General features: G+C 33.5%; 1 protein-coding gene across 1 annotated transcript in view; it reads right to left on the bottom strand.

The window, feature by feature from the left end:
- LOC114332026 (tumor necrosis factor receptor superfamily member wengen) overlaps window positions 1–23,914 on the bottom strand; it is a 333,411-nt gene that overhangs the window by 167,336 nt on the left and 142,161 nt on the right. The gene's annotated exons all lie outside the window — the stretch shown is intronic.

Here is a 23,914-nt window from a genome sequence, read left to right as displayed (position 1 = left end):
TTGGTATAGTCACAGAATTCATACGAGGTGTAACAAGTAGAAAAGTCACCAGGAAAGCTGAAGAAATAATGCTGAGTACCGCAAGACACTCAAGATATGATCCAGAAAACAACACAGCCCATCAGTGTCTGGATACATTAAAACAAAAACTCTCCGTTTATTCAGGACGACTAAGGAGGTACAAAGTTAGTAACAACCGCAAAAGCGACAATGCTCTTTTTGAAAGTTCTGAGAAGGCGTTCTATCGAAAACTCAATTCCACTATAGAACGTGTCGATAAGACTTACCCAAGCCAAGAAGAAATTCATGAGTTTTGGGGAAATCAACTTTCCACACCAGCTGCTCTTAACAACAATGCTGGATGGATAGAAGATACGACACAGAACTGCCAACACTACATTACTACCCTTTACGAACCCTTCACTACTGAAGAAGTCTCAAATATCATCAAAGAGCTTCATAACTGGAAATCTTCTGGACCAGATGGAGTTCAAAACTTTTGGCTCAAGAAGTTTTGGAGTGTTCAAAAATGCTTATCAACACTAATTAATCATGTTATTTCTAATCCGCAGGATATACCATCATTCCTAACTCAGGGAATCACTTATTTAATACCGAAGGATGACAATAACACCCAAGATCCAGCCAAATACCGCCCAATTATTTGTCTTCCGACTTTATATAAATTGGTCACATCCTGTGTAGCCCGGCGTATCTACCAACACTGTGCTATGAACAATATCATAGAGCCTCAACAGAAAGGATGCGCTAAGGGTTCCATGGGTTGCAAAGAACAACTCATCATCGACTCGAATCATTATTCATAATCAATATTCCAAAAAGAGGAATCTTTTTACTGCCTTCATCGATTACAAGAAGGCCTTTGATTCGGTGCCGCATGAATGGCTTCTAGATATATTGAGAATATGTAAAGTCGATGATAATATAGTGACCTTTATAAAGCAAATAATGACAGAGTGGAAGACTAGAATTCACCTTCAAATACCTGGTGAAAATAATATCGAAACAGCAAATATCGCAATCAGCCGGGGCCTGTTTCAAGGAGATTTTTTGAGTCCTCTGTGGTTCTGTCTAGCTATGAACCCACTATCTCAGCTATTGAACTCCACAGACGCAGGTTTTAGCATCAAAAATTAACAACAATGTGGTGGCGAAGCTTAATCATTTATTGTACATGGATGATTTGAAATTAATGGCTTCCACTCGAAACCAACTCGATGAGATGCTAAAAACTGTAGAAACTTTTTCTAATGATATTAGTATGCACTTCGAACTAGACAAGTGCCGTATTTTAAATATAGTCAGAGGAAAAGTACAGCCCGGAGGATTCGATATGCAAAATGGCCAGAACATCGAGGCCATGGGTGAAACCGATATGTATAAATATCTTGGAGTAAAACAAGCGCGGAAAATTGACCATAAACAAATGAAAACAGAGATAACTACTGAGTTTATACGAAGGGTAAAACAGCTGCTTCGCTCACACCTTAACAGTAGAAATTTGTTTAAGGCACTAAACACCTACGCATGTTCCGCGCTTAGCTACTCATTTGGCATTGTTAAGTGGACAAAAACGGACATAGAAAATCTTCAGCGAAAAGTAAGAACGCACCTCACAAAGGCACAAAAACACCACCCCAAAAGTGCAGTAGAAAGAACGACATTACCACGGAATTTAGGAGGGAGAGGACTCATGATTAGGACTCAGGACTATTTTCAGATGCAGGCTGAGACATCTACTCTACATCGCGCTATCTGCGCAATAGATGACACAACACCGATTAAACTGAGAGAACCAGAAATGCGCATAAACCACCTCACTAAAGACGAAAAAATGCGCGCCTGGATGGGTAAACCTCTGCACGGGCGACATCCCAATGAGGTCAGCCAAGACTATGTCGACAATAAAGCGTCGAACTATTGGTTGACATCAGGAAAGATGTTCCCTGAAACGGAGGGTTCATTACTGGCCATTCAAGATCAGGTTATACCAACCAGAAATTACCTGAAATATATCGTCAAAGACCCTCAGGTTCAAAACGATAGATGCCGATATGGATGTCAAGCCCAAGAAACCACCCAACATATTACAGGGAGCTGCCAGGCATTTTCTGCAACTGAATACAAGGAACGGCATGACTCAGTTGGAAAGATCATTCATCAAGAGATAGCTATCAAACTGGGACTTCTCCAAACGGACCATCTCCCATATTATCAATACGTCCCTGAGGGTATGCTTGAGGATGGCAACTACAAGCTATACTGGGACCGCACTGTGCTCACAGATCAACAGTGGCACATAGTAGACCAGATCTCGTACTAGTTAATAAATTAACCAGAAAAACAACACTAATTGATGTGGCGATACCTAACAACCATAATCTAAGTAGTAAATTTACTGAAAAGATCGCCAAGTACAGAGATCTGGAAATTCAAATACGGAGACAATGGAGAATGCAAAGTACCCAGACAATACCGATTATTATGTCTACTACTGGAGTCATTCCGAAGACCCTCCTCGAAAGCATCAAAAAGCTGGGTCTGAATGAACATCTTTATAAGACAATGCAGAAAGCTGTTACTACTCGCGACGGCCAGAAGTGTACGAAAATTTTTGGAGATACACCTGCATACCAAGTCACCTAGGGCTCGATAACATGGAAAGAGTCCCACCAGAGCTCAATCCTTTTGATACCGTAGGTATCTGGGATGAGTCAATTTTCCCCTTAGAGGGAGTGTGAGCCGTATGGCTAAATTTGGGTTAATATTAAAATTATTAATTATTATTAATATTAAAATAAAACTTGATTGAGACAAAGTTTCTGGTAACACCTTCGTAACTTCGAAAATTTGCCAACCAAACGAATGCCGGAGCAAAGATAGGCGAGGGAGATCTAGAAATTGGATCTCACATCTCGCCTATCCAGCGTGGCAAAATTCCAACAAAAACATGGTCCCGCATACTATGATAGGAGTAAAATTAAATAGAAATAAATAATTCTTTTGTTGTAAAACGAAACAAGAGCCGACTTATATTTCAGTTCGTTTAGAGAGTGCCATAAGCACTCAACAGCCTCAGAGTTTTGATATAATTATTTATATAACTGATTTTGTTGTTGTTAAATTGTATCGATGAACACATATTAGGTTCCTCAGTAAGTCAAAGATGTATCAAGCAAATGTTTTTATTTCAAAACAAAAAACAAGGTTAAGACATATTTATCTCAGTCATAGTATAGACGGATTTTAGAAAAGAACTGGAAATTCCACAAAGATGGATGACAAAGAACAATGACAATGTAAACAGGGATACACGGTGGAAGGTAATGGTGGAAATGGGAGTACCCAGAAAGCTGGATTAGTCCAGATGTGTGTGTAAAATTTATGTACACGTGTCAGAATTGGCAGCAATGCATCAGAAGAGTTTCAAATCGAAACGGGTCGATCCCCACTCGCCGATCTACTTTCCCCTCTGTTATTCAACTTTAGGAAAGCACAACCAAAATTAACAAATGGTTGCACTGCTCAGGGACTGAAGGTACTGTTTTTGCTGACAGCAGTACTAGCGTGCACGTATTTGATACGTTAGATTAAAGTAAAAATTAAAACTGACGTAACTCTGGTTCTCGAGCACTTAAAGCTTTGTTTTAGGTGTTAGAATTTAGGTTCTTTTATCTATTTTAATAATTAGTTGAAATTTAAATAATGCAGAATAATCAAACAGAGAAATCATTAACGACAACGTATGTTGGCTTACTTATGTAGCAAAAAGCTTAATTTTTTAGCAGTAAAGAAAGAGTTAAGGCTCGAGCCAAGAAATCCAATAAGTAGAGATTGTTGTATACATGTAGGACTACCTTTACCTAAATTTTTGGACAATTTAATGTTGTTAAGCAATAATATTATCAGTTTACTAATGAGAAAATTTTTAGAAAACTGGTTATTTTTAAACAGCTGTATCTTCGAATATACTAGAAGGATTTTAATTTACAAAGGCTCGTTGGAAAGGTATTTAAAGCCCCTTTTATTTGTTGGTCTCTATATTTATTTTTCTCGTTTAGTTAAATTTTGACAATTAGTTGGTAATCATGAGATTTTGTAAGCTTTCTCTTCGTTCTTCTTAACCTTTAAAATACAACATATCTTTTATACCTATATCTATAGTCTTTTGAGTCCCTTTTACTTTTGAGTGGCTGGCGACGTCTTTTCACGTGTGTTTAAATGTTGATCATTGTTTCTTTTATATGCTAATCTGCTTGCTTCTGCTACTGTTTTCCCTTCCTTTGAATGATTTTCGCGACTGCTGTATTCCAATCTTCTCTAGGTATTCCTCTATTTCAGTGGTTCCCAACCTTTTATATCTGGCGACCCACCTTGACAATGTTTTTTCATATTAGCGACCCATCCCTCACGCATGATGATAGAAACAAATAAGGAACACGGTCCTTGTACGCTACACAGGTACTGTAAGAGCCACGCTGCGACCCACCTGAAATCCGCCCGCGACCCACCGGAAGGGAAACTCTGCTCTATTTATTTTCTTTTGTATCCTGGCCTTCCATATTTTCTTCACCGGTAAGTTGTCTTTCATTCTTTTCATGTGTCCCCCTCCCAACTTGTTGTTTTTCTTCAATATACGCAAGTATTGATTTCGTCTTAAAGCCTGTACCAAAATCTGTGTTTCTTATTCTGTCTGCCATTATCACTCCTCTAACTCTCGGTAAATATTTCATCTCTAGGGCTTGTATCTTACTAATAATATCCATATCCATAAATATGGTTTTAAACACAGTTAATTTGGGTTTCCTTGTAAGTCTTTTCTTGTATATTTTTTATAGTATGGAATAGTTTTAATATTTTTCTAATTCTTTCTTCAATATCTTTGACCTGCCTTCCATTATCCATTATTCCAATCGATATTATCATACCTTTAATTATCTGAGTGATTATTTCATTTGCTTTATTATTTCATTTCATTAATTATTATATAATCAAATTTCCTTATACCATATTGGTGTCGGGATTCATTAATTAATTAGAAGTAAATCGACTTTAGCACATTCCCATTAATGCACGTCGAATGTCGAACGTCGAATATAAACTTACGTGCATAGAAATCGGCCCACCTAAAAATTTGGTCAAAGGGCCTAGCCGGGTAAGATGGTGAAAAGTGCCCCCAACTCGATTTAAATTCCATATAGGCCACTTTTTAGCACATATAGAGGAACTCACTTTCTGAAATTTTTAGCCCCCTAGGTGGTCACGTGACCCCCCTAGAGGCTAATTAGCCTTTTTAGGTTTTTATTTTTTATCTCAGCCGCATCAAAAGCTAGCCAAAAACTTTATTTAAAAAAGTTGTAAGTTTCAAAAATATCTATATGAAAAAATTTTTTTTTTATTTTTTGGCGGGAAATTCGAATTTTTAGAACAATTTTAAACTTTTAAATAACTCTGAAAAAACAACTAAGACACTCGTGTTTACGAAAATCAATTATAACGTGTATTTTTGCACAATCTTTCACCCTGAATTTTTTTAGATTTTTAAAATTGGTGAAACGTACCTTTAAAAATAAAAAACCGCATTTTTTCGGTTTTTTGATACATTTTTATACATATTTTTCAAAAAAGGTAACACCGTCACTAGAATAGGTAGAAAACTGAAAAATAATTGGGGTTTGTTTTGTAAAATTTTTTTGGAACGCCATCCATTTTCAAGATACAGGGCGTTGAAGAAAACAAAATTTTACACATTTTTTACGATTTTGCTGAAACTACTGGCAACATTGTAATAAAACTTGGCTGGTTTTAAGAGGTAGTTATTGTGCATGTTTTGACCTACAATTAAGGATTTGATATTCATCATTGGCGCGCATAGGGGTAATGGTCTGAACTTTTTAAAGAATAAAGATAGTACGCCACTGACATATTTCAAATTAACAATCGTTTTTGAATTCCTTGTTCAATTTGTGACAAAAAATCTATCTTCTTATTTTTTCATACGACGCGCCATTTTTATTCAAAAAGTAAAAGATCTTAATCCTTACAAAGCATTCGAACTTCTATAGTTTATTTTTTAACCAGGAGGAGTAAACTAAAAAGACATATTCACACCCAAGAAAGTCACTAGAATAATAACCAAATACATCTTCTTTTTTGGTTGATCTAGTCGGCCCTCAACGGTAATCCATAAATATTATATTAAATGAATACGTCGCTAAAGAGTTCCAAAAACAACTGCTTTTTATATAAAAGCAGACTAACAATCTAAAAATTAAAGGAATAACGGGAATAACACAGAAAATACAAAAATCGCCGATATAACTTAATTAACCTATGAAATGCCACTAGTGTCAAAATTTGATAAATGTCATTAGTGTCAAAATTTTATAACAGTGGCGTAAACTTGCCTGCGGTTGGACCAATTACAAACAAGCAAAACAGCGCGGTAAATTTGAATCACTCCTCTTGGTTAAAAAACAAACCATAGTAGTTTCTACATCTACATACATAAACTCGTACATCCATTATAAAAATTAATTCGAATACTTTGGAAGCGTTAAGATATTTTATTTTTTGCAACAAAACGGCGCGTCGTATGAAAAAATGGGAAGATAGATTTTTTGTGACAAATGGAACGAGGAATTCAAAAATAATTGTTAATTTGAAATATGTCAGTGGCGTATCATCTTTTTTTCTTTAAAAATTTCAGACCATTACCCGTATGCGCGCCAATGATGAATATAAAATTTTTAATTGCATGTCAAAAAATGCACAATAACTAGGTACCTCTTAAAACCTGCCAAATTTTATTGCAATGTTGCCAGTAGTTTCGGCAAAATCGTAAAAAATGTGTAGAATTTTGTTTTTTCAACGCCCTGTATCTTGAAAATAGATGGCGTTACAAAAAAATTTTATTAAGCAAACCCCAATTATTTTTCATTTTTTTACCTATTCTAGTGACGGTGTTACCTTTTTTGAAAAATATGTATAAAATTGTAGCAAAAAACGAAAAAAACAACCAAATAAATGCGGTTTTTTATTTTTAAAGGTACGTTTCACCAATTTTAAAAATTTGAAAAAATTCAGGGTGAAATATTGTGCAAAAATACACATTATAATTGATTTTCGTAAAAACGAGTGTCTTAGTTTTTTTTTCAGAGTTATTTAAAAGTTTAAAATTGTTCTAAAAATTCTATTTTCCCGCTAAAAAATTAAAAAAAAAAATTTTCGTATAGATCTTTTTGAAACTTACAACTTTTTTAAATAAAGTTTTTGGCTAGCTCTTGACGCGGCTGAGATAAAAAATAAAAACCTAAAAAGCCTAATTAGGCTCTAGGGGGGTCACGTGACCACTTAGGGGGCTAAAAATTTCAGAAAGTGAGTTCCTCTATATGTGCTAAAAAGTGACCTATATGGAATTTAAATTGAGTTGGGGGCACTTTTCACCATCTTACCCGGCTAGGCCCTTTGAAGTCTCGTATTTCCTAAACCTGTTGGCCGATTTAAGTGATTTTTTTAATATGTTATAGCCTTATTCTTCAACAATATCGCTGTAATAATATTATTGTTATACCGGTAAGTGTGTGTTATTTTATACCGGGTGTAAAAATGATAGTGTGTTTTTTCCTCAAAGTTCGGAACACCCTGTGGAATATTCTAGCATATATAAAATATTGAAATTAAAACTCAACTGTAGCCTTAGGCTTTCTTAATATTTTACTTTTTGATTTATTCGCTTATGTTGGATAATAAAAAAGTTAGGTATTTTAACAACTATAAACTTTCTTCATCAATACAGGGTCTTTCTAAATAAGTGCGACAAACTTTAAGGGGTTTGCATGAAAAAATGCAAACTGCATGAAAAAATAATGACCGTTAGGTTTATAATCATATGTTCGCATATGCTTCGTTTCAGAAATACGGGATGTTGAATTTGTTCGTACAATCTGACGATTTATTTATTGCTCTAAAACCGCATGAGATATACAAATGAAATTGGGTAGGTTTTAAGAGGTAATTATTGCGCATTTTTTGGCATGCAGTTAAGAATTTTATATTCACCATTGGCGTGCATACGGGTAATATGACCGGGTAATATGACCCGTATGCACGCCAATGGTGAATATAAAATTCTTAATTGTATGTCAAATATGCGCAATAACTACCTCTTAAAACCCACCAAATTTCATTTGCATATCGCAACCAGTTTTAGAGCAATAAATAAATCGTCAGTTTGTAAAAGAAAATTCAACATCCCGTATCTCGAAAACGAAGCATATGCGGACATATGTTTATAAATGAAACGGTCATTATTTTTCATGCAGAATTTCCCCTTAAAGTTTGTTTCACTTATTTTGAAACACCCTGTATTGATGAAGAACGTTGCTAGTTGTTAAAACACCTAACTTTTTTATTATCCAACATAAGCGAATGAATCAAAAAGCAAAATGTTAAGAAAGCCTAAAGCTACAGTCGAGTTTTAATTTCAATATTTTAATATTTTATATAAGCTAGAATATTCCACAGGGTGTTCCGAACTTTGAGGAAAAAACACACTATCATTGTTACACCCGTTATAAAATAACACTTACCTGTTTAGCAATAATATTATTACAGCGATATTGTTGAAGAATAAGGCTATAACATATTAAAAAACCACTTAAATCGGCCAACAAGTTTAGGAAATACGAGACTTCAAAAATGACCAAATTTTTAGGTGGGCCGATTTCTATGCACGTAAGTTTATGTATTTACTTTTATTCTGAATTCTATTTTAAGACTAACTTTTTCTATTATTTTTCTATTACTAGACCTAGAACTTGTGATCTTGCCCCGTTATCTTACGAAAATATTTACTTAACTTAAGGTTAATAAAAATAAATGTTTTTCCTTATAAACATACACGCCGCTTATTGTTATTATCTGAACTTAATAAATAATGGATTAAAACCGGATCATGGACAGTGCACAATTTATCGTAAATGACAACTGATTACTCGATAAGCTTCAAAAATGCAATTGCACTTAAACGTGCAAGTCTATATATGTAACTCTTGGCCACAAAACATAGCACCATATGGTGCCTGCCTTTCACAATGTCCCTTATACGGCTGTATTCTGTCTTTGTGGTAACGTCTCGTAATGCTGCGATTGTTTGTTTAAAAGAAAATTTAGCCTTAATGTACTCCCTTGTGTATAAATTAGTCAAATGGGTATTGTGCTGCGGACTTATATAATCGTATACACTGCTTAAAATAAGTTTTAAGATGTCACTTATCAGTGCCGGTTTAACCTAACTTCGGGCCCTGGGCGCTGGAGGTTTAGGGGCCCCCTTCATTGCTATTCGTTGTCAGTTTTTTAACAAGAAAACACATGCATTAACTATAAAGGCGTATAAAGGTCTATTGTGAAATCCATAAAATATTTTTTTAAACAAGCAAGAAGAATAGCAAACGTAAAAAATAATCCAAAAAATACATTTAAAAACATAAATAAAAAACAGAAAGTTCCACAAAACAACACATGACAAGCAAAAAAACATATTCTAAAAAATACACAAAGACAAAAATTAGATCACTTTTTTTCTTGACTTGGCATTCGCAAACTGTCATAAAATATTATCACAATTCAGTTTCTCCAGTTCTTCACTCTCTATACACAATAGTGATAATGCGTCTAGGTTTTCTTGACCCAAATTTAACCTTAAATATATTTTTATTCTTTTTAAAGCCAAAAAAGACCGCTCGCCTGACGCATTAGAAATTATATTGGGAAAAATTGCTTTTACATCCTGGAAGAATCAAATTTTTCATAAATTGTATGATGTTTATTCAAATTTTGGCGTAACGTTACAAAATGGGTAATTTCATTATGCAAGTTCTCTTTGGTTTCATCAACATCGTTTTTATATTTCTCGCATAAAGTATTAATTGACGTCTTGACTTCTTACTTCTTCTTATTTCTAGATTAAAAAAACATCTAAAAGCTGATGTTACATCCTTGTAACATTCAATTCGCGATTTTGAAAACAGCGACTAATTTTCTAGACTCTAGATTTTCTGCGACAGCGTTTTTTTGTCGCTGCGACTACAAATCGCAAGTGGAGTGCTAGCCTTAGCGCCGGACTCCACTTGCGATTTGTAGTCGCGCGACTGTTTTGTCGCGAAAATTGAACACATTGTTTCAAATACAAGTCAATCCATTTGCGTCTAAATAATCGTGGATTCACTTGTATTTGCAACAATGTGTTCAATCTTCGCGACAAAACAATCGCGCGACTACAAAATCGCAAGTGGAGTCCGGCGCTTAGAGGCCACTGTATAATGCCAAATTGCAATTTTTTTAATCGCTTTACTTTTTAATGTTTGAAAGAGTGTGTACCTATTGTTTGGGCATTGGCATGTTCGAGAATAATCTGTTCTTTATCTATAAATTAGATTTATGTATATCTATTTTTGTCTTTCGTTTAGCTATTTTAAAATGATTTATTTTGTTCCTATTTTAAAAGAACTTATTTTAAAGCCTAACAGTGAGATAAATTATTATTTAAGCCCCTCAATTCAAAATGAAATTATTAGAAACTAAAAAACTCCGTTTGTGTCATTATTTTGGATACAATTCGAGACATGGCCATTGATTAATAACCTGCACAGTTTTTACCCACTACCTGGGTAGTTTTTAATCAATGACATGGCGAAATCTGACAACTTTCTGTAGTTTTTGGAAAATGGCCCGCCACAAACACTGACACGGGGCCCCTGTGGGGCTAGGCTACCGCACTGTGTATAGGCGTGAAGAGATGTAACAATAGAACAAAGGCGTTTGGAGTGTATTGGAGTATCTGCGTATGAGATTTTTTTCGGAGAATATGTAAATTATATAGCGACTTTATTTTTTTATAATTAAAAGAAACAGGCCCCTACGGGCCCCTCCGGGGCCCGGGCCCCTGGGCGCCAGCCCCAAGCGCCCAGTGGATAAACCGGCACTGTCACTTATACTGACTATCTCTTAAAGGGATAGTCCAAATTACACAAAAACAGGGATATGTCGGTTCGCTAAACTCAGACGCAACTGGCTAGATATTTTAGTCGATAATTTTTTTGTTTTTTGCCAATTTTGCGAAAATTGGCAAAATTACTAACTATTTAGTGATTATTAACTATTTAGTAATTATTTTTTGCCAATTTTACTAAAATTGGCAAAATTACCGACTAAAATATCTAGAAAGTTGCGTCTGAGTTTAGCGAACAGACTATACATATATTTTGCAATATGAAGATTTGTCACTTTGGTTTTTAACTACAACACCCTGTATATTACATATTTATTGAAATTTCTTCGTTAATACCAGTTCAACCGTAGACAATACTTTCAATTTTATGTAGTCAGGAACATCTTAAAAAAAAATAAAACAAAAGAACAGAAACGCCTAATCGTTTCAATAAATTTTTCGATTCAAACTAAGTACAACTACATTTGTACAGATTCGTTCTGCCATTCGATGGGTCTGTCTTGTCCTGTTAGCTGTTCTTCTGGTTACCCCTCCTCTTTTCGAAGATAAACGCTTCTTCTCTGGATTTATTGCTACTTTCCATTGGATTTTCCTTTTCTATTGCATCCAGTGCCGTCTGTAGATGCTTACCAGCTTTATGCAGGTTCTTGGAACTCTGCTGTATATATGCTATACAGAAGGGGTTATAAGATCGCACCCTGTGGTGTTCCAGCTTTCGGTCTCCGTGTTCAAATAGAGCTGATCCTATCCGATCGCTTAGATACGAGATGAGTTTCGTCATGGCCCCGCTGTATCCAAAATCTTTCATTTTGTATGACAATCCTTCAGTTCACACTTTCTCAAAGGCTCAAGACTAGATGTATTCACTTTTTATTTCATTTGCAATAAGTAATGGTTAATTAGCTGCACTTATCTTTGAAGAGGATAGAGTTTTAAGGGGCAATATATATCTTAAGTATGTACATAAAATAGTATACTTGTTATTGAAAGCAGTGTATGCTCAATTCGAATATAATAATAATGTGGATGTATAAAACAAAACGCATTTTTATGCTAATATTGTTTTTAATAATCCTATTGATCGCTTTATTTATTTCTTTTGGTGCAGTTAAGCTGATTGTTGCCAGTAGACGTGATGGTAATATTTTAAGTATTAGCATACATTAAAGTGGTCGGAAAGCTTGGATTACTTTTCAATTTATTTTAAACAACAATTTGGAGTCTTCAATTTGGTAGCTTATAATCTTAGTAGTAGGTAGCTACATATATAATTGTTTATTGAATGTAAACAACGACAAGTTATAAGAACTCCTTATTTAAATGTAATTTTTATTATCATCAATTGTGATGATTTATTCCAATCATCTAATCATGGTCATTAGTTGTCGAGGCATTAATAGCCTAATAAAATAAAAAAAGTCAAAATGTAAATTCGTACAGGTTAAAACAAATTTTATATCAAAGTTTAGGTGGGTACAAAAGATATTTTCAAGAAAGTATCCAAATCATACAAGGGGATCATTGTTTCAATAATTAAAAAGGGGTCATTTTTGCAAAAAAATACTTTTTTAACTGCTGAGGTAATTCACTTATTAATAAAGGTCTATGGGATTTTTTCTGCAAAGTTAAAGGGTAAATCTTTCACATAAGACTTACTAAATTAAATTTGACCCCCCATTTATTTAAATAATTGTATATAAAACTTTAAAAACAAATTTGCAAAAAATTATTTTTAGCGTTTTAAATAAGCACTATAAAATATCTTATTTTACAGATTAAGTTGCGCTATGTTACCAGTATTAAGCAAAAAAAAATTTGGTCGAAAAATATTTAATATCTTTTGAGATATTGAATTTCTTTGTTAAATGTTACTATATTTTCAATTGCAAAAACGCGGTTGTTGCCAAAGAAATATTCACCTGCTTAAGATCTCATTATTTTTATTTTTATGTATATTTTCGATAAATGTATTGATAAATTCAAATTTCAATTAAACTCCCCCCTAAAATGGCATTTAAAAATTATTCAAATTTGTTTATAATTTGTTTTTATAATAACGTCGCGGGGATTAAGTATTTTGAAATGCCGTTTCGATAATTGGGTTCCTGGGAATTTTTTACTAATTAACAAAATTTTTTTTGTCGTTTTTTCTTCTTTTTTTTTGGAGCTATATTACTACGGGCTCTTTTAGGGTTAAATTTTATTAAGAATGTCGAATATCTGAGTTGTAGATTCTAGACCTAAAAATATTAAGATTTAACTAAAATCTCTTAAATAAAATATGGCTACTTACTGAGTTACAGGGTGTTTTATTTAAAAATTTAAAAAATATTGTTACCAAGCACTTTAAAACTATTCGACGTATCCTTATCATACTTGGCAGAAAGTGCGGCTATTATACACCCTACTAAATTGTCATTAATAAACGTTTCTAGCTAGTGCCAGGCGTACGACAGGGGATAGTGAATTATTGACCCTTCCCAAATTCTATGCCACTGAGTGAATTACTATTTTAGCGAAATTTTTCGATTCTCCAATACTTTGTATGTAAATAACTTTATTGGTATCGATAAAGTTATCAGTTTGAGAGATATTGGAAGTTTAAAATGAATGAATGAATGAATCAAAATAACTATGCCGTTTCATTTTTAACGTTCAATATCTCGAAAAGTAATGACTTTATCGTTACCAGTAAAGAGTATATTATTTACATAGAAAGTATTGGAGAATCGAAAAATTTTGCTATAATAGTAATTCCCTCAGTGGGGTAGAATTTGGGAAGGGTCAACCATTAACTATCCCCTGTCGTACGCCTCTGGTAGTAGCTAGAAACTTTTATTTATCACAATTTAGTTGACTATATAGTACCCAAACTTTCTGCCAAGTATGATAATGATACGTCAAATAGTTTGAAAGTACTTGGTAAAAATAACTTTAAAATTTTTAAATAAAACACCCTGTAACTCAGTAAGTAGTCGCATTTTATTTAAGTGATTTTAGACCAATCTTAATATTTTTAGGTCTAGAATCTACAACTTAGAGATTCGACATTATATAAATCCAAGAAAAAAAAAAGAAGAGGAAAAAAAGACAAAAAAATTTGTTAATTAGTGAAAAATTCCCAGGAACCCAATTATCGAAATGGCATTTCAAAATATTTAATCCCCGCGACGTTATTAAAAAAAAACAAATTATAAACAAATTTGAATAATTTTTAAATGCCATTTTAGGGAAAAGTTTAATTGAAATTTGAATTGATCAATACATTCTTATCGAAAATATACATAAAAATAAAAATAATAAGATTTAATACAGGTGAATATTTTCTTGGCAACAACCGCGTTTTTGCAATTGAAAATATAATAAATAAATTCAATATCTCAAAAAATATTAAATATTTTTGGACTAATTTTTTTTTATTAATACTTATAACATAGCGCAACTTCTCCTGTAAAATAAGATATTTTAACGTGCTTATTTAAAACGCTAAAAATATTTTTTTGCAACTTTGTTTTTAAAGTTTTATGTATAATTATTTAAATAAATAGGAGGTCAAATTTAACTTAGTAAGTCTTATGTGAAATATTTACCCTTCAGCTTTGCATAAAACAATCCTATATAATTTCATTAGTAATTGAATGCAGTTAAAAAAGTAATTTTTTGGCAAAAATGACCCCTTATTAATTATTTAAACAATGATCCCCTTGTATGATTTGGATACTTTCTTGAAAATATCTTTTGTACCAACCTAAAATATTTGATATAAAATTTGATTCAACCTGTACGAATTTACATTTTGATTTACATGTAGTGTAATTTTATTTTACTAGACTATAAACTAAATAAAAAAAGATACTGGTGCCATAACCCTAAAAAATGGAAAATCTGCTTTTTAGTCTTTAAGCATTACCTTCATTGTGGAATAATGCCATATAATTTAGTTATCTTAGAATCTGCATAGTGCCCCTTTGTCGTTATTACCATTTCCGGTTTTGGCTCTCTCAGCATTAGCAAGACAGTTTTCGTTGTGAGTTCATTTTTAAATATTGCCCTAACGTGTGATAATGCATTTGTTATCCAAGCAAAAATTACTCAAGTAAAACTTATCTAGTGCCATAACATGTGCGGGTTATGGCACTAACGAAACTAAGCCTCGAATTTTGAATATGGGTGCATTAGCAATAACGCTTTATCATATTTAAGGGTCAATTTCATGGCGCCTTATCATATTTAAGGGCAAATTTCACGGTAAAGAAATGTCAATGATTAAAAATAAATATGTACTAGCATTAGATAGACACACGAAGGAATCGTAATCAACGGAGAGGTTGTAAATAATATTCGATACGCGGACGACACTGTACTAGTTGCAAGAACAGTAGAAGAATTACAGTGATTACTTACAAACATAAATATTGCTTGCAACAATTATGGCATAAACATCAAAATCAACAAAACCAAGTATGTATATGGTGTGCGGTAAAAACATGACACAACCAGCACATATTAGTACAAACGCCATTCAAATTGAAAAATTATCAAGTTACAAATAATTGGAAACTTTAATAAACGAAACTAGAGACCAAAAGAATGAAACAAATCGACGGATCGAAATTGCCAGGGCCACCTTCATAAATATGAGACAATTCTTCTGCAACAGACACATAAGCATCCCTCTACGATTAATAATGCTAAGAGGCTACGTATTTTACACGATATTATACAGTGTAGAGGTCTAGACTCTCAAATAGAAAACCATTAAAAGTATTGAAAGTTTCGAGATGTGGTGCTAGAGTCGAATGTTGAAGATAAGTTGGGTTGAAAGAGTCGCAAACCTTCAAGTAATACAAAGGATAGGAAAATACCCAGAAATTTTGTTAACGATGAAACGAAGAAAACTCGAATATCTGGGTCACCTGATGAGAGGACATAAATATGCATTACTTCAAAATATAATGCAAGGAAAAATAGAAGGAAAACGTAATCCAGGCCGTAGAAGAATGTCATGGTTGCGAAATTTGAGAGAGTGGTTTGGCTGCACCACTAATGAACTCTTTAGGGCAACTGTAAAGACATATAGGCAAAAATAGGTCACGATAGCCTTGATGATTTCCAATCTTCCATAGGAGTGGCAGAAGAAGAAGAAGAAGAAGAAGAGAAAAAATAAAGAGTTCACATAAAATCTTGTTTTGCTTTCCTGAAAAGTTTGCGATTTTCGGGTTATGGCTATGGCAGTAACGAAGTCGGGGTGCGATGTATATTATTTGTTTGATTTTAAATAATTATGGTAATTATTGCTCTTGTTACGCCGCGTCGGCGTCGGTCTATAAAGTAAAAGCTCACATTGGGATAATAATGTTTAAATAATATTTAGCTCCATGCCGAATTGTGTCACTATTTCGGTAAAATAGTCATCAAATATGGACATGTGACCATATAGTGTTTAATTATAACGGTCACGGGCTCGACTGGCCATCTCTTTCCGACAGATATATCATTTTATGTTGTACGATTTCCTTAATAAGAATTTAATAATAGTACATGTACAACACACCGTTAGAAATTAAATATTAGTCGACATTTTTTAAACATAACCTACTTAAGATCTATATTTACACTAAGTGGGCAGGTAATTTTTTGCACTTTTAAAAATATGTATTTTCTTACACCGATTTCGCCAGAATGACCTGTCGTCATGGTTCGTTCTAACGATGTGTTACATTATAGTTTATGTTTTACACCAGTTCATAGTATTTATACATTGTGCAGTTGTTAGTTTTGTTGGCAACTCCCAGAGTTGTTGGTGTGTTAGTTAGAATTAAAAAAACAACTTTAAACAAATGCGAATTATGTAATTTTCTAAAACAAGCTTTCAATTTACGTATAGTATTTCTTCTTCTTAAAGTGCTCTCTCCACAATGGAGATTGGCTCCGACAATTGTAAACTCTTCTCTATCTTCTCTTTCTCTTATGGCACTACAGCCCAAGTCGGGCCCTTGCCTCCCCCAGCATCATGTCTCTGGCTGCTCTCCTCCAGTTGTCCATCCTCAATATCTCTTTAACTGTTCAAAATTTAGCCCTGTCCATTATCGGATGTTTCTTAGCCACGATAGTCTAATCCTTCCTAGTTCTTTCTTTCCCTCGATCTTTCGTTTTACTATCAGTTGAGCATATCGGTAGATACTTGTTAAAAAGTTTTCGTTCTTTTCCTAATTTTATGCAGCACTTCTTCGTTTGAGGTATGCGATGTCCATGAAATTTTTAGGATTCTTCGGTAGATCCAGATTTCAATTTATTTACTTAGGCCTCCAATTTATTTACGGTTAATTTTTAAGGCTTCTCGTCTCAACTGCGTAGAGAAGAGTCGACCAGACTCATTTTGATAAACGTAGTGGAACTTCAAGTTTTATTCGAAAATCACATAGCAGTCGCATAGCATTTTGTCGAAAGATTTTCTGGCCTATTCTATTCTCGATTTTATTTCTAGATCACGATTTAGGCTGCTATCGATCCAACATCGCAGGTACTTTTGGTTGGAACTTCTATGAGTGAGTGGCATGTGGCAAATTTAAGTCCAGTTTGAAGGTTAACAATACCTCGTGATAGTTAAATTGTTGGAAATATGGATTTCGAAATGTGGTTCACTAAATTTATACAGGAGTGCTTAGAAGGAATCAATCCAATGGGGTTTTCTGCATAGAACGTCGCCACATGCCACTCACGTGAAAACTTAAAAACATCTCACAACACCGAGAGCCAACCATTAGTCACTTGGGGGAACAAGTTTTGGGGCGTTCCAGCTCCTTTTCGTCTTTGCACCTGGGCCTACAGGAGGTATGGTTTTGCACCATCCTGGTGCTCATTTCCGGGGATGCAGCAGCAACCTCTTTAGGAGTCGTTTGGGTTTGTTTGGGAACAATTAGTCTTGTGAAGTTGAGTAACGACATATTGTGTTTTATATCTCAGACATTTATTTGATGCACTATGTTTACTAATTACTTTGTTTAAGATTTAGCTTGAATATATTAGTTGCTTGTTTCCCAGATATTTTGGTGTTCATTTATTTATCTTCATTTATTCGGTCAATTCAAGTCGGTTGTATATTACATTTCTTCGCTTCAATTTCATTCATTAATTTTGCTTAATTCATTGTATTATATTTCTACTTAGTCATAGTCAGGCTTGTGCCTGCGGTTTTATATTATTGGTCATATTTTTCGGGTTTTAATTTAGTTGTACGTAGCAGGCGTACTATAACCATTTGGTAAAGATAAAAGTCTCATGTGAGTTGTAATACCCTATATATAAGTAAGAGGTATATAATTTTGTAATTTACATTGTTAGTTAAAGCGTTAACTTTGTCATTTTAGAGTCACACAATATTCAATTTGGTTTAACTCAGAGATCGTGCAAATCTAGGTAGTTATTTTTAATAAATATTTACTTATTTTGTATATCATTTATTTTTATTATTCCCTTATGTTCACATTTACTGATTTAATATATTTAATATTTGACAGCAGTGTAAGATACCTGGGAGAGTGATTGAAGATCATTTCCTGGCGCCCATGATTTGTTTGGTTTTACTCAATTTATTTTTCTTTATCATTTATTCTTCTTTATCTAATTTCAGTACAGTATTCTTATTTTAGTATTTATCTTTTATAGTCATCATCACTATCTACTTTGAGCTACCGTCTTCGACAGGCATGCAAATTGGCCGTATCCATCCTTGAGTGTCAAGTTGTCGTTCTCTTGCATCTCTTGCTAGCCAACTCCATTCAGTTTGCATCTGTCTATTCATACTTCTATTATCAGTCCATCTATTTCTGCATCTTATCTTTTTCTCCCTACATAATACTACTGCAAAGTAGTATATTAATAACTTCGGCTTCTTCAACGCAGAAGCCACATTAATTTTTGTCATTTTTATTCCATCAGTTACCTTAAGTTTCTATATTTTCCTTACTTCCGTTGGAGTTTAGCATCCTCTTTACTTTCACTCCAACAGAAGTTCTCTATTTTGTTATATTGGCTTGTATTGACTCGTTCTAAAATATGCCCGTTTATTGTGCAAGGTTGAGGTACATTTTGTTTTTTCGGATTAACTTCACTTTTGTTTTCTTAATGTTTATTTGTATACCAAATTGCTCACAGAGTGAGCTGGTCCGGTCAATGAGTCGTTGTAGACCGAAGTCGTAATCCGCAATCAATACCGTAACATTGGCGTATTTGATGATATTAATATTTACGCTATCCACCTTGACTCCATCCTTTATAGAATTCTCCGGCGCGTCTGTAGAAACTGGGAGTAAAAATTAAATAGTAGGGATGACAGAACACATTCTTGTCTAACTCCCCTACTAATTTCTGCGGACGTAGAACCTTCTATAGTAACTCTGGCGTTTTGGCTCTAGTACAAGTTTTGGTTCAAGCACAAGTACCGTATTTAAATTAAACTTTTTTTTGTTTGGTATTAGTACCTACTTTTTACTTAGAAGAATTTGAAATCAAAGTTAGGTTAAGAAAACTAACAAAGACATATCAAGAAAATAAGTAGACGAGCAGCAAACCCGCAAAAAGTAGTTTAGTTTTCGATAAATCCATAACTCGTTGGCAACCGTGCAAATTTGGTATCAAAATGTTCACAATAAAAATCTGCACACCTTTTTTAAATAAAATTTTTTGTTAAAAAAGTGTGTTTCTGGGACAGCACTCAACCCTGGCGGACTCCTATCTGTATTTTGATATGTCTGGTGTTCTGGTTATCAACTACCTTGGCAGTTTGATTCAAATAATGTTTTAGATATAATTTTCGTGTCACGGCTGTCAATATTTTTGCTTTTCTATCTACAATATCTTTATGATTGAACCTTATCAAATGTCTACTAATAGTCAAAAACGATTGAAAGGCACAGAGATAATGAAAAAACAACAAAAAATATTTCAGGAATGGATAAGAAGTACAATTATATTGATTGAAAATTAGCATTGACTTAGAATTTGCAAACACATAGGTACGTACGCGTAAGAACATCTTGAATGAATTATTTAATTGAGACTTAATTTTAGCCACTATAACTCTCAGACTGCTCGTCTCCAGTTTTAAGGTAAAGTTCAATTAGATTCTAGGTCTCTTCTCCTTCCTCACATACACATAACGTTAGTTTAGCACCTGTCACTATTGCTCGTTTCATTCAGTATACATCTTTGATAAATGGACCATGACAAGTTCATGCAAGAAAATTGGAACGATGTACAAGATGGTCGGCCGTTCGACGAGAGCATCTGCCGGCTAATTTTGAACTGGTAGGCGTTGGAACGACTTATTTTCGTTTTTGAGACAGATTTAGATTAGTGCATTAGAATCCGTTATGTAATTTTGTTATGAATTTGCTGGAACTAACTAAGTTAATAATTCTTAGATTTCATTTCTGATTATCTACATGGGTGATTAAGTTTTCTGTTAGTCTCCAGGATTTTCCGAAAGAAAACATATTTATCATTTGGTCGAGCCTCTTTAACTTTAAATATACAGTATGTGCAAAGGTATGAAAAAAATTCAATGGCTCGTATGAATATTTTAATTATACATATAATATTGTCAAAAATGACTTATTTGAAATATCACATATAAGTATTTAAATTGTAAAAATTATTGTAAAAATGGATAAAAACATTCAAAAAGTACCTAATGATAATTCTCTTAGACAACTAAGTACCGCCAGAAGAGTCCCATAGGAAATGTTTTACCAGACTTTCCTGAATTTTATGAGATATTTTCGTATGTCCAATAAACATCTAAAAGTAACTAAATTAGTAAGAAGAGGAGCCCAAATTTGGAGACCAATGAACGAAAAAGACTTTATTTATTTGATTCCTTTTTGTAAATTTTAAAATTAATTAGTGTTTAATACAATCAAAATTTAACTCGCGCACAAGTTGTACCTACAACTTCAGTAAGAAACTGAGTTTATTTTCAAAATTCACAAGGAAAAAGTTTTGCTGTGGTTGGCTGTACACCATGTAATACAAAAAAACAGTAAAATCCTGTATAAAAGGTATATTTAAAAACCCTCAAAGGGCCACACCAAAATCACATAACTAGTTTTCGACTGGTTTACCAGTCATCATCAGTGCTTACGTGCAATGTACATGCCAACCACCAAGATAGTATTTAACAAAAATATTAGGGTCAAAGCTCAGTAAAAGAAGTCCGTCAAGGAAACATTGGTTTAAAAAGCTACATAAAGTATGGATGTTTAAAATATTAAGCTAATCTGCCCCAGGTAACATCTGAGATGTGGATTTGACTTGTTTACATGTTGAATGTCACGTGCCGTCATACATTCAACATGTAAACAAGTCAAATCCACATCTCAGATTTTACCTGGGCCATATTAGCTTAATATTTTAAACATCCATACTTTATGTAGCTTTTTAAACCAATGTTTCCTTGACGGACTTCTTTTACTGGGCTTTGACCCTAATATTTTTGTTAAATCCTATCTTGGTGGTTAGCATGTACATTGCAAGTAAGCACTGATGATGACTGGTAAACCAGTCGAAAACTAGTTATGCGATTTTGATGTAGCCCTTTTAGGGTTTTTAAATATACCTTTTATACAGGATTTTACTGTTTTTTTTTGAGTTTATTTTGTTATGTACAATTTATTTGCTACGAATAAACTCCATTATTATTATTATTATCCAGATTTATCCATACGGCTCACACTCCCTCTAATGGGAAAATTGACTAATCCCAGATACCTACGGTATCAAAATTATTGAGCTCTGGTGGGACTCTTTCCGTGTTATCGAGCCCTAGGTGACTTGGTATGCAGGTGTATCTCCCAAAAATTTTATTATTATTATTATTATTATTAATAAAAATGAGCATGTAGTTTATACTTCAAATATTAGAGTACATACTATAAGTTTAAAAATTAAAAAGAGAGTAAAAGTCAAAGTTTTCAACTTAAAAAAATATAAAATAATATTAAATTAACAACTGTATTGGGACCATTTTCTGGTTACACCTCCGTGGCTTCTAAAAATGCAAGCCACGGATGCTGGAGCTAGGAAGAATAGGAAATTCTATAATTTGCAATTCACATCCCATCTGTCCAGCGCGGAAAAACTCCAACGAAAATGGAACCCTACATACTCAGATAGGAGTAGTACTAATAGAAATAGAAATGAATAACCATTTTCATCTCGTTGTAACACGAAGCCAAATCCGTCTTTTATTTCAGTTCGTTTAGTTTAGTTTAGAGAGCACAACAAGCACCCGAACGGTTTCAAAAATTTATGTTCTATCTTTGGAGACAGATTTAGATTAGTGCATTAGAATCCGTTATGTAATTTTGTTATGAATTTGCTGGAACTAACTAAGTTAATAATTCTTAGATTTCATTTCTGATTATCTACATGGGTGATTAAGTTTTCTGTTAGTCTCGAGGATTTTCCGAAAGAAAACATATTTATCATTTGGTCGAGCCTCTTTACCTTTAAATATACAGTGTGTGCAAAGGTATGAAAAAAATTCAATGGCTCGTATGGATAAAAATGAGTATGTAGTTTATACTCCAAATGTTAGAGTACATACTCCACTACAAGTTTAAAAATTAAATAGAGATTAAAAGTCAAAGTTTTCAACTTAACAAAATATAAAATAATATTAAATTAAAAACTATATTTGGACCATTTTCTGGTTACACATCCGTGGCTTCTAAAAATTCAAGCCACAGATGCTGAAGCTAGGAAGAAGAGGAAATTCTATAATTTGCAATTCACATCCCATCTGTCCAGCGCGGAAAAATTCCAATGAAAATGGAACCCTACATACTCAGATAGGAGTAGTACTAATAGAAATAGAATTTTTTTTAACTCCATTGAGCACAGCAATCTGCCCATCTGGGCATTAAGCATTTGTTTTGGTAAAAAATACAGACATGTAGAGAGTTACTCCAGTGAGTAACCTCTTTACAATTCTAAAATTAAAATTTTATTAGTTTGCATACACTTATTATGTTCAGTTGGACAAGTCGGACGGCAATTGCCGTTTAAGTCTACGCACTTCAAAGAAATAGAATAGAAAGAAATAGAATAACCATTTTCATCTCGTTGTAATACGAAGCCAAAGCCGTCTTTTATTTCAGTTCGTTTAGTTTAGAGAGCACAAAAAGCACCCGAACGGTTTCAAAAATTTATGTTGCTATCCTAAAACCGAAATGAAATAACCAAGATGACTAGCCTTGTATTACAACTAACGAAATGATCTGGGTGTCATAGTGACTGCTAGATACAAGTCAATAATAGGGGAGCAAAGTATGCTAAATGTGCATTCACTCGAGCGCTTTGGGGACCTATTGGGTTGTGAAGAGTAGGTCCTAAAACCAAAAAAAGTTAAGTAAAGTTTTCCATTTTAGTGGGCGCTTGCCATTTTTTAATTTAATTTTCCATTTCCAACGATCGTTTTTTAGGATTATAACGCCATCTATCCATAATTAGAAAAAATGTTTCGAATAAAAGATACTTATTTTTACGTAAGGAATCCAAATATGTAATAAAAAATGGGGGCTTCTGTTTAAGATTTTAAAGTAACCCCCCACCCCACCTCCGTGGGGGGTCGTGTTTGATGCCATTCGATAGATTTTTCAAAAATATTGAATAAGTGTATTTTACAGTTTTTCGATCTGGTGTTCATTTCGCGAAATATCGCGGGATTCGTATTTAAAATAGTAAATTTACCCCTCACCCCTCTTCGTGTGAAGTCATGTTTGGTATCATTCGATAGATTTTTAAAAAATATTGAGCACATTTTTTTTAGTTTTTTGATCTGTCATTCATTTCGTGAAATATTCGCTTTTTTCTTGTGAA

This window comes from Diabrotica virgifera, chromosome 1 (genome assembly GCF_917563875.1).
Source record: "Diabrotica virgifera virgifera chromosome 1, PGI_DIABVI_V3a".
Lineage (NCBI taxonomy): Eukaryota > Metazoa > Arthropoda > Insecta > Coleoptera > Chrysomelidae > Diabrotica > Diabrotica virgifera.
Note: the sequence above shows the minus strand (reverse complement) of the source record. Positions and strands in the feature narration are given on the sequence as shown.